Raw genomic sequence first — 14263 nt, 5'->3', positions numbered from 1 at the left:
AACTATACTATGTTCTTCGTGTTTCACTGTCACAGTCATCACACTTTGGTTGATTCCCAAAGTTGAGGAAGGGTGGAGGCAGTCAAGAAGTGTTAGGGCTGGCTAGCAGGCCTTGTAAGACTGCTGTAGCAAATCCATCTCTGGATTTAGAAAAGATAGGTAAGGGGTAATGCTTGGTGAAGGTGTGTACTGAACAACTCCAGGTTGCAGCTTCCAAGATGTCCCTGGCAGGGACTCCCCTGAGAAATGCTGTAGAAGTTGAGGTAGCCCTAGTGGAATGGGTTCTGATCCCCTGTGTGGTAGGTTTTCCATGGTGTTGGTAGCAGAAATGGATGCAGTGCAATATCCATTTGGAGATGGTTTGCTATGAAATGGCCTTTCCCTCTGCCTCTGTAGCAAAGCTGACTAGCAGCTGGTCAGATCTTCTGAAAGGTTTAGTCCTGTCAAGGTAGAACCTAAGCTATCTGTGCACGTCCAAGGAGTGCAGTATCCTTTCCCCTTTATTCTGAGAATTAGGAAAAAAGGTTGGTAAATGGACGGATTGATTTAAAGCCACACTGGATACCACCTTGGGCATAAATGATGGGTTAGTCCCGAGGGAAACCCTGTCCGCATGGAAGATAATGAAGGGTTACACAGCCTCAAGGGCCTGTAACTCAAGACACTCTTCTTGCTGAAGTGATGGCTAGAAGTAAGGCTGTTTTCCAAGAGAGGAATTTTACCTCTGCTGTAGCAGCAGGCTCAAAAGGGAGAAGCGTGAGCTTCTCTAGTACAAAGTTGAGGTCCCAGGCAGGAGTGGGAGCTTTCCTCGAGGGTCTTAAACTGTTAGTTCCTCTCAGGAACCGTTTGACCAGAGGGTGAGAGAAGAGGGGTGGCTCAGCATTGTAATGAGCAGAAATGGCAGAGGCATGAATCTCAACTGAAGAGGAGGATAGGCCTTTTGTGGAGCAGCTCTGCTAGATAATCTAGGATTTGAGGTAAGGAGGGCACGGCTGTGTCCTTTCCCTGAGACTGGCTCTAAGAACAGTATCTTTCCATTTTTCTGAATAGGATTTCCTAGTACTATGCCTTCTGGCCTCAAGGATGACATCCAGCACCTGTTTGCTGAAGGTTGCTGGTGATGTATTCAGTGAATAAAGCCAGGCTGCTAGGTTCAGGGTTTGCAGCTGAGGATGCAAAATCTGGCCCTCCTGCTGGGACAGCAGAGAGGGAGTCTGATGCAGGTGCCAGGATGGCACTGTCAGACTGCGTAAAAGTGGGTACCAGTGCTGGCGTGGCCAGTCTGGTGCATTAAGGATTGTCCTTGGCCTGTCCTGTTTGACCCCAAGTAGTATTTTCGAGAGGAGGGTCAGAGGGGGAAAGGCATAGATTGAGAGTTTTTTCCCATGTAAAGAATAGGTCATCCACTTTCCATGCTTGGCTGTGGGGAGTTCTGTTGTAAAATTTGCTCAACTGATGGTTTTGGGGGGAAGCAAACAGGTCCACCTCTGGTGTCCCCCACCTGTAGATTAGCTTGAATGAGTCGAGTTCCAGTTTCCACTCGTGTGGGTCCATTAGATTTCTGCTTAAGTCGTCTGCCAGTGAAGTTTGTTTGCCTGGCAGGAATTGAGCTTGCAAGTGCACTTGGGTTGCTCAAGGATGTGTTCCACAGAGTCATGGCTAACCTGCAGAATGGGTAGGAATGAGATCCCCCCTGCTTGTTTATGTACCATACAACTGTGGTGGTGTCTGCCTTTATCACCAGTTGTCCTGGAAGAATAAGGTATTTGAAGACTGTCAGTGCATTTTGTACAGCTAACATTTCTTTTTGACTGATGTGCAGGTACATTTGCCATGGGCGCCATTTGCCTTGAATGCATCTGCCTGCCATGTGAGCCCCTCATGCATAGTCCGATGCGTCTGGTCAGGGTTTGGGCGGCAGGGGAGTTGAGTGAAAGGCAGTCCCTTGTTGTGGCAGCAGGCCTCTGCCCACCAAAGAAGCTCTGTCCATAGGTAAGGAATGATGGGAATCACTGTTTCCAGGTCCTGAGAAGGTTGACACCAGAGACTTTTTACGTACCACTAAGGTTTTCTCATATGCAGTCTTGCATAATGGAATTAGGAGAATGCATGAGGCCATGAACCCTAGGGCTTGCAGTATTTTTCTTGCAGACAGCTGGGTTTGGGTGGCCAGTAGTTTGAAGTAATTTGTGAGATAAACCTGCTTTTCTTGAGTGAGGAATGCCATCTGGGAAGTTGTGTTCAAGCTTGCTCCCAGGAATAAAATTTTTTGGCTGGGTACCAGATGTGATTTATTTTTGTTGATGGTATACCCCAGAGAAGTTAGGGGAGTCTCTTCACAAATGTCAGGTGATGAAGTAGCAATTCCTGACTGTCCGCCTGAATCAGGTAATCGTCCAAGTATGGGTAAATTTGAATGTTTCTCTGCTTGCAGTATGCAATGGCTGGAATACCCTAGGTGCAGTAGATAAGCCAAAGGGAAGTGCAGGGAACTGATAGTGCATAGAACCTGCCCTGAAATGTAGAAATTTCCTGCAAGATTCCCTTATGGGGAAGTGCAGATAAGCTTCTATTAAATCTAGGGTGACCAGCCAGGAGGTCCTTGGCTAGCATAGGAAGCAACTGTTGGGAGTGTAAGCATTTTGAACTTTGGTACCACCACGAAGGTGGTGAGAATTGACAGATCCAGAATAGGGCGCTAAGAGTTCTCTTCTGGGCACCAGAAACAGTCTGGAGTAGAAACCCTGTCCCCTTTGCTCTGTTGAAACAGGCTGAATAGCCCTGGTACTAAGAAGAGAAAGTATGTGCTTGTGGGCCTCTGCCCAAGGGTATGGAGGAAGGTCTAGCAATCCGCTTGGGGTTGGCAGTGAGTGGAAGTAGAATCTGTATCCCTGGTACAATGTTTAAGACCCATCGGTCCTGGGTAATGTATTGCCAGTTTTTTGCTTGCAGGGCGAGTTTTCCTCCTAGGAGTTCAAGTACTTGGGCATGGCTGGGAAGGATGAAGAACAAGTCACTGTGAACTTTTTCCATAAGAGGGTGGGGCTTACCTCCCTGTTTTTGAGGTGGGAGCACTCCATTGTTTAGATTTGTGGATACCCTGAGGCCGTAGTCTTTGTGGTCTGTTGCCCCTGGGTTTGGACTGAGAAGGCCTAGGAGGACGGGAAAGGACCAGTTTTTTGAAGGCCAATGCCTACTGAATCTTAGGTGGCTGTACCTGTAAGAAATTGTAACAGTTTGCATAGATTTAGCTTTTTCCTCCATATTTTTAAGAACTTCTGCTTGTGTGTCAAACAAACATTCTTGGTTTAATGGAGCATCTAGTAATTTTGCTTTGACATGGTCCGACAAGATTTGTTCCTTCACCCGAGCATGCCTTTTCAGAACAGACCTAGTGACAGCAGCCCTGGAAGATGCTTCTAAGGCATCAAAACCACACTGCAAAGTATGTTTACCAACTTGGTTTGCAGAATGCATTGACTCTTATAAATCTTTATTTTGTGCACAATCAGGAATCAAACATTTTTTTTTTAATTATTTCCATATGCTGCTGGTACTTCAACATGTGAAACTGGCAATTTAAAGCCCTGATGGCAAGAGTTGCAGAGGTATATACCTTCTTACCCCACCTGTCTAAAGCACTAGAATCCCTGTCCGAAGGGGTAGGGTTTTTGGCTGCAGTAGCCTTAATACCTTTGGGTCCCTGGGAAATGGTCTCTGGATCCACAGTAGGATTTTGAGAGAGAAATTTGAGTCAAGGTACTCTGTAGTACCAGTCAGGCTTTCTAGGAGCTGGAGGTAAAGTATCAGGGGTAAAACATGATTCCATGAAGAATCTACAATATCCAGGACAGGGCGTATAGCTAGAGAGGCCTGTGCTGAGGCAAGTCTAAAAATTCCCTTGAGTATCTTTTTGCACTGAGGATAGTCCTGGCATTCCCAGCAGAAATGCTCTCTTAGGGTATGCAAGGTTTCACACAAAGAAAAGTCCTCTAGAGGGGAGGCAGAGGGAATGGAATCCTCTGCATCTGAATCTTCATGAATGCACTTTGGTCGTCTGTTTCCTAGACATAGTGCGAACTCTGTGCCAGAGATATTTGGTAGTTTTAGTCAAAAATGAATAGTCTTCTTTTATACAAACATGGGAAGGTCTGAATACACCCTCAGAAGCCAGGTGCCTGCACAGTGGCTCCGGACCCATCCAAGGTAGAGACATATGCAGGTTCCATAGTTGAAGAAGCATCTCGCGGCATACCGGACTCTGAATGGGTCTCAGTAGAGGCCTGCGAATCTTTAAAAGCGGGCATCAGGAGCCTAAACAGGGGACGCAGTAAGAATGAAAATCTCTATGAGGTACTTGCTTTCCACAGGCAAGTCAATTAACTTTTTCTGACATCTGTTAACAGTTAGAGCAAGAAAAAAGGATCCCCAACGGGGTACTTAGCATTAGAAGACTACAGGTTTGAAACTCGAAAAACAAAAATTTCAGGTAGCGCTCAACTGGCACTTGCGAACTGCTTCTGCTTCAGGCTCCCTCATGGCAAGAAAAGCTGATGTAATTGCGTCTGCTGCATTTTTTATACCCCTGATGACCTGACGTCATGGAAGATCATGTCGGTGTGAATGACCTGAGATGTACCTCCCTGGACTACATGAAAAGAGACATGGAAGAGCTCTCTGATCATGCAGCCCAGGCTGGTATGACCCTGACCCTGAGTAGCATCCTGCCCTCATTAACAATGATACCTCAGTAAAAAGAAAAAAAATGATCAATTTCAACAATTGGCTAAGCTTCTGGTGTCATTCAAAGGGGATCCAGTGTCTGTCAGCCTGGGACGACATGCTCGACAAGCCCCGTTGCTTCGCAAGAGACGGCTTGCAACAGTCACCCCTAGGCTTTTGAATACTGGCCAAGGCTCTTGCTGCCCCCATAGAGCCTTTTTTAGGCAAGGCTTAAAAGTCAAACCCACCTCTGTAAACAGCACAATTAAAAAGAGGGTTATGCGACTCAACGTCAGGAGTTTAAATGTCAAATCTGTGCAGTAACTGAAACCTGGTTCAAGGCTCTAGAGAGCACACCAGCACTACTGGACTACAACTCATACCACACGTTTCGGCCACAGAACACTGACCGAAACACAAAAGGAGGGGGTGCATCCATATTCATCAAGGATACCTACACCTCCAGGTTAGTGGCGCAGCATACCACCTCTGAGATCATCCATGTGCAACTAACATCGGGCAAATCTGCAATGCAAATTGTGGCCTGCTACAGATCACCCTCCATGATCCAGGACCACCACTCTCCACCTTTCTGGAGACACTGGGAAACATGAAGGTCCTACCGAACACCCTGATATTCGAGGATTTCAAATACCCTACCATTCACTGGGAAAACTACTAGAGTACAAATTCCCAGGCCCAGTGCTTCCTGGAATTCATCAACTCAAATGCCCTGGATCAGCTGGTAAACTCCCCTACCAGAGGTGAAAACATGTTGGAACGGGTCATCACCAACATGGGCAACAGGTGTTCCACACCGGAGGTCAACCAGTCACTGGTTAGATCAGACCATAACCTAATCACTCTGGATGTCCACACCCCACCACCAACCCCAACTAAGGAAACCGCAGTAAATAACTTTTCTAAAGCAAACTTCACCTTACTTAATAGTGGTAAGTTTCACAGCCCCCACGCTGAAGGATAATGCTGCCCAAGATGCAGAAACCTTTACAAATGCACTCTATGAGCACCTATAAGGATGCATGGATCGTGCCATCCCTAGCAAAACCAAGACTCACTCCTCTAAGAGAAGGAAACCAGTCTGGTGGACCCCTGCAATAAACAAGCTAAAGGAGGAAACTAGTTCAGAAAAAAAGCAAATCCCATGAAGGAAAGACATCCCTGATCAGTATCAGCAAGAAACTAAGGTCCCTCATGAAATCATCCAAGGCTAACTTCAAAAGAAAAATAGCCAAGGATTCAAAAGATAACCACAAAGCCTGGTCTGCAAGGCTATAGAGCGCATCATCACAGAACTCATTAACAGACATTGGGAACCTCCAAACACTTGACCCGACCCAGTTCGGCTTCAAGGGCAGATCATGCCTACTAAACCAGGTTAATTTCTTCAATACAGTCACCAAGGCCATAGACGAGGGAAAGGTGGTTCACACAGCCTACCTTGCCCAAGGCTTTTGACACCATTGCCCACTTGGGTGTTACAGAAAAACTCACCAGCCTGAACACAAACCCCTGTGTCATGAAATGGGCTGTCAGCTGGCTTACAGACAGAACTCACACGGTAAGAATAGTGGGCTCCAGGTCCGACTCTAAACCCAGTCAACAACTGGTGTCCCGCAAGGCTCGGTCCTGGGACCCCTACTGTTCGGCATATACTTCTCAGAAGTACAGGCAAACACAGGACTATGGCTAACCAAGTTCGCAGATGACTGCAAACTGGGAGCCATAATTCTCTGGCTGACACGGACATCCTCCAAAAGGGCCTTACTGAGACGGACACCTGGTGTCAAAGCCTTGGCCTCAAGCTAAATGCCAAAAAATCATCCCACTTGGGAAAAACAAAACATCCACGAATTACCACATAGGTGGCAGCCCCCAATACAGAAGAGGTAATAAGAGATCTGGGGAGCCCAGTAGATAGTAATTGCTCCTTTGACAATCATATTGCCAAAGTAGTTAGGAAATCCTTCTATGTGGTCCACCTAATTACTAAAGGGTTCGCATCTAGAAATAGAGAGGTTATAATGCCCCTCTGCTCGTCACTCAGACCCATCATAGAGTACAATGCCCCATTTGGGATGTACCTCACAAGAGGCTTCCAACAGCTGGAAAGACCACAAAAGTACCTCACCAAGAGGATTACTGGCCTCAAACATATGTCCTATGCAACCCGACTGAAAAAACTCTGGCTGTACTCAGTGGCATAACAAAGCCATGTCCAACTTGGAATTGATGGACATGCTCCACCTAAAGAAATCCAATACACTGTGACCACGCGCTCTAGTGAGCTAAATCTCGCCACAACAATAAATGGAACATGCTGGAGGGATAGATTCCTATCACAGAGACTTCCCATGCTTTGGAACAAAATTCCAAATTACATCAGGCAGTGCCCCTCACTAACACTCGAGAGAAACCTTGACGAGTGGATGGGTAACAGAAAATACACCCCTGGGATCACTTAATTGGCTCTGCTTGACAGAGGATCTGTTAATTAATCAATGGGGCAGCGAAAGCAGACACTTTGGCTAGGTTTATAAATGCCCTTGGGCAGATAGCCTAGTACCTACCTATGAACCTAATAGGCGACAGCATCCGATGCAGAAATCCCAAGACTCGGGTATTCGGGCCGACTGAGGGCTACCTGCAGACAGACAACTCAAGTGTGATGACTGCAACAGTGAAACGAAGAACATCAGGAATTATGCTATCCAGATGGAAAATGTCATGAAGGGGATGGGGGGCAGGAATACTGCAACATGGAAGAGAAGGACATCTATGGTTAAGATTTTACACAACTAATCTATGTCCTTCTATTCTCATGTTGCAGTATTTTCACTGTGGGAGAGTACCACAGCTCAAGAAGAAGAAAGGGTGGAGGAAGAGGTAGTGGTCTGCAGGAAACCATGGAGGATGGCCCTTGCAAATCCTTCTCTGGCTCTGGAGATATTATCCAAGTTATAATGTTTGACGATGGTATGTACAGAGGACCATGTGGCTGCCTCTAGTATGGTAACTGTATCCAGCCCTTTGAGGAAGGCTCCTGAAGAGGTCATTGCTCTAGCAGAATGCACTAACATTTCTAATTAAATTTCTTTGCCATGGAAAGAGTAACAGAAGATAATAGTTTTTCGTATCCAAGAAGATGTTGTCTGTCTGGAGACAGTTTTCCCCAGGGCTGGAAAAATACAAAGAGCTGATTCGACGTTCTAATGCTCTTGGTCTTCTCCAGATAAAATTTTAGTTGCCTGTGGACATCAAGGGAGTGGAGCACTCGCTTTCATTTTGAGGTGAAAGGAAGAAGGTGAGTAGATAAATAGACTGGTTGAGGGTCAGTTTATTGACCACTTTGGGCATGAAGGAAGGATTGGTGAGCAGGGTTACCCTGTCTTTGTGGAAGATAGTGTAGGGTGGAGATGCCATGACTGCTTGCAGCTCAGAGACACTCCTAACTGAAATAAGGGCTACTAATACGACAGTCTTCCAGGTACCATCTGCAGACAGGCACAGGCTGCTGGTTCAAAGGGGGCAGTGGTGAGTTTCTCTAATACGTAGTTCATATCCCAAGGAGGGGGAAGTGGAGTACCCCCTTCAGGAACAGTTTGACTTTCACTTGTAAAGAAGGGGTGGGTCCATAGGTAAGCAGGCTGAAATGTCAGTTAAGTGAACTTTTACTGAAGAGTATGAAAGTTTTGATTTTAGAAGCTCATGCACACAGGCTAGAACTAGGGGCCATCTGCTTGGAAGGGGTTTCGTTGCCTTTGAAAACACCAACTGGAGAACTTTTTCCATTCTGAAATGGAGGCACTCCTGATGGTGGGTTTCCTGGCCTCCTGCAGAATGGATAGCACGTCCTCTGAATACATGTGTCTGAAAGATTAGGAGATTATCACCCACCGGTTTAGGCTGAGAGTTTCCAAGTGGGGATAAATGAGTGATCCCTTCTGCTGTGTAAGCAAGTTCACCTTGTGAGGCAACTTGCGGTGATTGCCCTTGGCAAGAGAGAAGGGAGAACCAATGCTGCCTTGGCCAATAGGGGGTCACCAGCAAGATTTCTGGCTTGCCCTTCTGGACTTTCAGTAAGACTTTCTGAATGAGTGGGAAGGGGAAAGGCATAAAGGAACAGTCCCTTGCAAGAAATCAAAAAGGCATCCACTCCCCACGCTAGTGGAGAGGGGGTCCTGCAGCAGAACATCCAAAGTTGTCTGTTGTGAGGGGAGGCAAACAGATCCATGGTGCCAGTGGTGGACAATGTCTAAGAGCACATCTCTAACATCCACACGATAGTGAGAGAGAAGGATCTGCTGACGGCATCCGCCTGATGGTTGTCTTGAGATGGAATGTAGACTGCCTGCAGTATGATTGTACTGGGTGGCTAACTCCCATGCCTGTACTGCAACCCTGCAGAGTGAATAGTTCTGGTCCCCCCATGTATCACACCACAGTTGTGTTGTCTGAAGATTTGGAGGGGGCCTGCCTGAATTAGAGAAAGGAAGGTCTGTAGGGCTAGGAGAGCAGTCATTTCCCTCATGCTGATATGCTTTTCTGCAGGGAGGGCTCTCATTGAGCCTGCACTGAGACTGTTCATAGTGCCCCCCCCCCCCCCAAGTTCTGAGGCATTTGTGTGCATAAATTGCACTGGTTTGGTGGGTTGCAAAGGTAAACCTGGATTCCGGTTTACTTGTTGGATCCACAAACTCAACTCTGTCTTTAGGCAGGGTAGGAAGGGCACCTGAAATTTCAAAGGGTGATTGTGCTGTGACCAGACATTTTTCAAGTACCACTGGAACTTCCTCATGTGCAGCCTGGCTAGGGGCAGCATTGGAAGAGTAGCTGCCATGAGGCCTAGAAGATGGGAGGAACTGCCTGGCAGAAATGTGGTTGAGCAGAAGTAGCTCCTGGAAGAAGCTGTTTAGGGAGCAGACTTTGTCATGAGGAAGGAAGGCCTTCATCAGGTCTGTCCTTATCCTGCAGCCAAGAAGGTTTGGTCTTGGGTTGGGGTGAGGGAGAACCTTGTCAGATTGAGAGTGAACCCCAGACTCTGAAGCAGGGACATAGTGAATTTTAAGTGGGTCCTGAGAGTACTTTCCTCTTCTGCTAGAATAAGAACGTTCACGTAATGGTTAATTTGTATGCCTTTTGTTCGTCAATAGGCTACTGCTGGGGCAAGACACTTTGTGATGACCCTTGGTGCAGTAGATAAACCAAAGCACAAGGCAGTAAATTGAAAGTGTGAAGAATAGTACAGCAAAGCGTAAAAAACCTCTGTAGTCTGGGTGGATGGGGATATGGAGGTATGCCTCCTTCAGGTCCAAAATGGCCATGAATGACCTGGGTGGCAGTAGTGGAAGAAGGGTTCAAAGGGATAACATGTGGAAGGAGGGGACCTGTAGGAAAGGGTTTAGCAAGGACAGGTCCAGAACAGGCCTCCAAGGGCCATCCTTTCTCGGTACAAGGAAAAGCCTGGAGTAGAACCCCCGACCTTCTCGACCTGTGGGGACCCTTTTTATGGTCCCATGTGAAAGCAGATCTTGGACGATAAGGGGGATTACATGGAGCTGTTTTTTGGAAAGGAAAGGTACGCCTTGTGGTATAGTTTTGTTTCCTGCCAGGTGATAAAGTACCATTATTTCACTACTGATGAGACCCCAGCGGTCTGAGGTGATGACAACTTGCCAAATGGGTAGACAGCGAGAGAGAGGGGTAGGTGGTTTAGGCAAGTCAAGCATTGTTGTTTCTATCTGGAAAGGGCTGCCGAGAGTGGGTTGTGAAGAGGCAAGTGCTGGGGATGGACAGTTTTTCTAGTCCATCTCCTGTGTTTTGTGGAAGAGAAGGATGGGGCAGGGACCCCTCCTGACAAAGGTGGGCTTAGCTGGGTAATTCTTTTTATAAAACTTTGGAACAGGTGAGACCAATAAATGTTTGAGGTCCTGAAGTTCTTTGCTTTTTTCCTGGAGGCTTCTGAACAGTTCAGCAGACTGCTTGCCAAACAGGAATTTACTGTCTAGGGATGCATCCAAGATTTTGTTTTTAAAATCATTACGGAGTGACTGTAGTCTGAGCCAGGAATATCTGTGCAGTACAGAGGCTGAGGTAGTAGATCTGGCTGAAGCATCATAGCTGCACTTTATAGAACGTCTGGCAACTTGTGCTGCTCAGGATAGCTTAGATGCAACCTGGGGTTTGGTAAGCGAGTCAGGCAAGGAAGAAAGCAATGTAGTTGCCTGGGAGACCAAGTCTAAGTCATATCTACCCAAGTGAGTCTGATAATTGATCACCCTAAAGGCAAGGGTGGAAGAAGCATAAATCTTTTTTTCCCCCGTCTGTCCATGACCTTACTGTCCTTGTCAGATGGCAGAAGGGAGGAGGAGGGGATTTGCCAGGACTGTATCTGGAGCCACTGCAATGACTATAGGGTCTGCCATAGGTGGCTTAATGAGGTACTTGTGGTCATCATGGACTTGCTAAAACCTCTTGGGTCTTTTGTGGGCTGGGGGCTTTAATTCAGGGGTCTTGGAGGCTGAGGCAAATGCATCCAGGTAAGCTGGAATCACAGTAGGAATAGCAGAGTGAGAGGGAGACTCCATCTGTAGCAATTCAAAGTACCTCTTTTCTACCTCAGTCATCTGAGTAGCATCGCATTTGAAATACTCAATCATTTTGGAGATAGCTTCCCCAAAGAGAATATCTTCAGGTGGGGAGTCTTCTTCCAAGGAATACTCTAGTACTACAGGAGAGAAGCTAGCTGTGAGGTGTATGTCAAAGATTCATCAGAGGAGATAGGGGGAATGGAAGTAGCTGAAGTTGGCCTAGAGCTGAGAGTAAGTACGGCTGCAGCAAGTGAAGCTGTGGGCCTGATGGCCATAAAGGCCTGTAACAAAGACTGGGAAAAAGTCTGCCAGTTTGGATGGTCTTCAGTTGAGGTGGATAAATGTTTGGTTTTTTGCTTCCTCTTAAGAGTAGTAGTCTTAGTGACTGTTTGCAAAGGAGCAGGCCTAGTATCGGGCGCCTGGCCTGTGGGAGAGGAGCCCTGTTCTGGCACTGTAGGCGGCTGTCCGGTGAAGCCCGGTTCCCCCTCGACATCAGCCAAAGCTGAAGTAGCCTCCATGGTCGTGCTGACTGGAGATTCTCGGGTGACTTCCAACAAGGTACCCGAAGTCGCCAGTTCATCCGGACATCCCTCAGCCCCTAGACCAGTAGATGGCAAGACATCCGGAGGGGCAACGGCAGTAAACCTTGGCCTTTTTAGGAGGTGTCACCTCAATGGCCGATTCTGGGTCCATGCCTAGGGCTAGACGCTTTTAATCATTGGTTTTCCACGAATAGTTTCAGTGCTGCCAGCTGACTATGTAGGGTTTCTGGGATGAATTGACAAATGCTACAGGTCATATGGTTGTGGGATTGGCCTAAGCAAAACAGACAAAGCTCATGGGAATCTTTGTGCGGAATCTGGCAGTCGCACTTACATTTCCCCTTTCTAGATGACATCTGCTATATAACTGAGCAACAGCAACCTAAGCCTGAGAAAAATAACGAGAAAAATCCCCAACGGGGCACTTAACTGAATTCTTCTGAGAAAAATAACGAGAAAAATCCCCAACGGGGCACTTAACTGAATTCTTCTGAAGCAGGGTGTGAAGCAAGCAAGCTGACGTTCAACTGCGGCAAAGAAGTTTTGAGGTCTGTGCATGCAGACATCACATTTAAGGCCCACGGTTTATGGCCCTGTGACGCACCAGACAGCAACCAGGCTTAAGCTTTTGGATAGGAGCTGGACGTTCGGGTCACCTGAGGCAGAGGATCCCACAGTGAGAATACTACAACATGAGAATAGAAGGACATCTAAAATAACTATACTCAGTAGTCCAAGTCTTCACCTCCTTCAGTGTATATACTGCTGCCCCTCATTTCTATATCAGCCAGAGTCATCAGACCAATTCAAAATGCTTAAAGATGAGACTGGGCAAATGACAAGTCAGTCAATTCAGTAAAAAGGTCCAAATACTACATTAAATGGAGCAGTGTGTGGTGCATACTTCAGAAACGGACCTTCCTGTACTTCTGTCAGGCAGTCCTAACAAACCTGTACACAATGAATAACTTGAAACATGGGGTAACTTATAAAAACTTAGTTTTATGTGGATGGTGAGTCAGCCTAATTGCATTGTAGGAAGGCTTGTGTCTCGACTATCCACAAGTATTTCACCTTACGGACACTAAGCAGGGGGGGGGGGGGGGACTCAACAGCATACAAGAGAACATGACTTTTTTTTGTAAGCATTGACATCAGGCTTTCACCATGATGTTAAAATAAATTTAGCATGGATCACAGGACTAAATTGTCACCAGGAGACGAGAGGCAAGCACATGACACACAGTTGGTTAAACAGAAAAGATTCTTCATCAAAAGTACTCTCAAATGGAATGTCAAGGAGACAAGTGTGCATGAAAGCAGGACTATTCAACCCCAATTTCTATACAATTTCATATATATATATATCTATGTATATATATATATATATATATATATATATATATATATATATATATATATATATATATATATATATATCTATATCTAGATATATATATATATATATATATATATATATATATATATATATATAGATATATTTCTTTAAATTTCTAGTCTCCCACCAGGACACAAGTGCTCTTCAGCAATTACATTCTGCTTGCCGAGCACACTCGAGCAAATCTGCAGTCTGCGGCTACCACTCCACCCATACAGTACAAGAAGGAATAAGTACTGCAAACTAAACAAGGATATACATTTTGAGCCTCAAGAGCAGGGTCAGTCCACCCAGACATTCTACTTGTATGTTTTATGAGAGTGAAGCTATTACATTAGCAGTATTTCTTAGTAGTTCTTAGCTTGCTAATAAAACTGACTGTTGTAGCCATGTGTCCCTCCCCCCACTAGTACAGTAATCCTAACTGTCCAGTAGACAGTATACATTTAATTCACATCCCTGTGACTAAATTAACCATCAAGCAGCCCTCTCAGTGCTTTCTGCCTTAGTTTGTATCACTTTGAGGCCCACCTGTTTATTTGCAACTCTATATATTCCCCTTCATTGCGAATGCATCTCCCTACTCTAATCTGTGCACAAACTGGTTACTAATCAGCAAGTCAATGTGAAGACACACACTCAACCTTAATAAACTTTGCTGTCTCTTCTCTCCTTCACTTTACAGGTAGTTTGAATTATTACTTACCCCCTCAGAGGCCATCACTGATTTCCACTGAGTGCCTCTCTGGTTTCTTTGCATTCCACCTGGTTTACACCCCTTGTGCTATCTCCCTGCCACAGTACAAAGTCTATATTAGAATCCTGCTGAGCATGGAGCCATCTTGAAATTTCTAGTTCTCCCACCAGGACACAAGTGCTCTTCAGCAATTACACTCTGCTTGCTGGTAAGCCATTAGACCTCAGGAATTTGTTTAGTGTTCAGATTTGTAATGTAATACTTTTTTTTTTGGTTTCCCCCTTCCAGGGCA

General features: G+C 46.0%; 1 protein-coding gene across 1 annotated transcript in view; it reads right to left on the bottom strand.

The window, feature by feature from the left end:
* Positions 1-14263, bottom strand: part of ZBTB46 (zinc finger and BTB domain containing 46) — a gene marked incomplete in the record, with an annotated part of 462779 nt that overhangs the window by 277774 nt on the left and 170742 nt on the right.

This window comes from Protopterus annectens, chromosome 12.part0 (genome assembly GCF_019279795.1).
Source record: "Protopterus annectens isolate FY-2018-M chromosome 12.part0, PAN1.0, whole genome shotgun sequence".
Classification (NCBI taxonomy): Eukaryota; Metazoa; Chordata; order Ceratodontiformes; family Protopteridae; genus Protopterus; species Protopterus annectens.
This window is presented reverse-complemented; position numbering and strand designations above follow the sequence as displayed.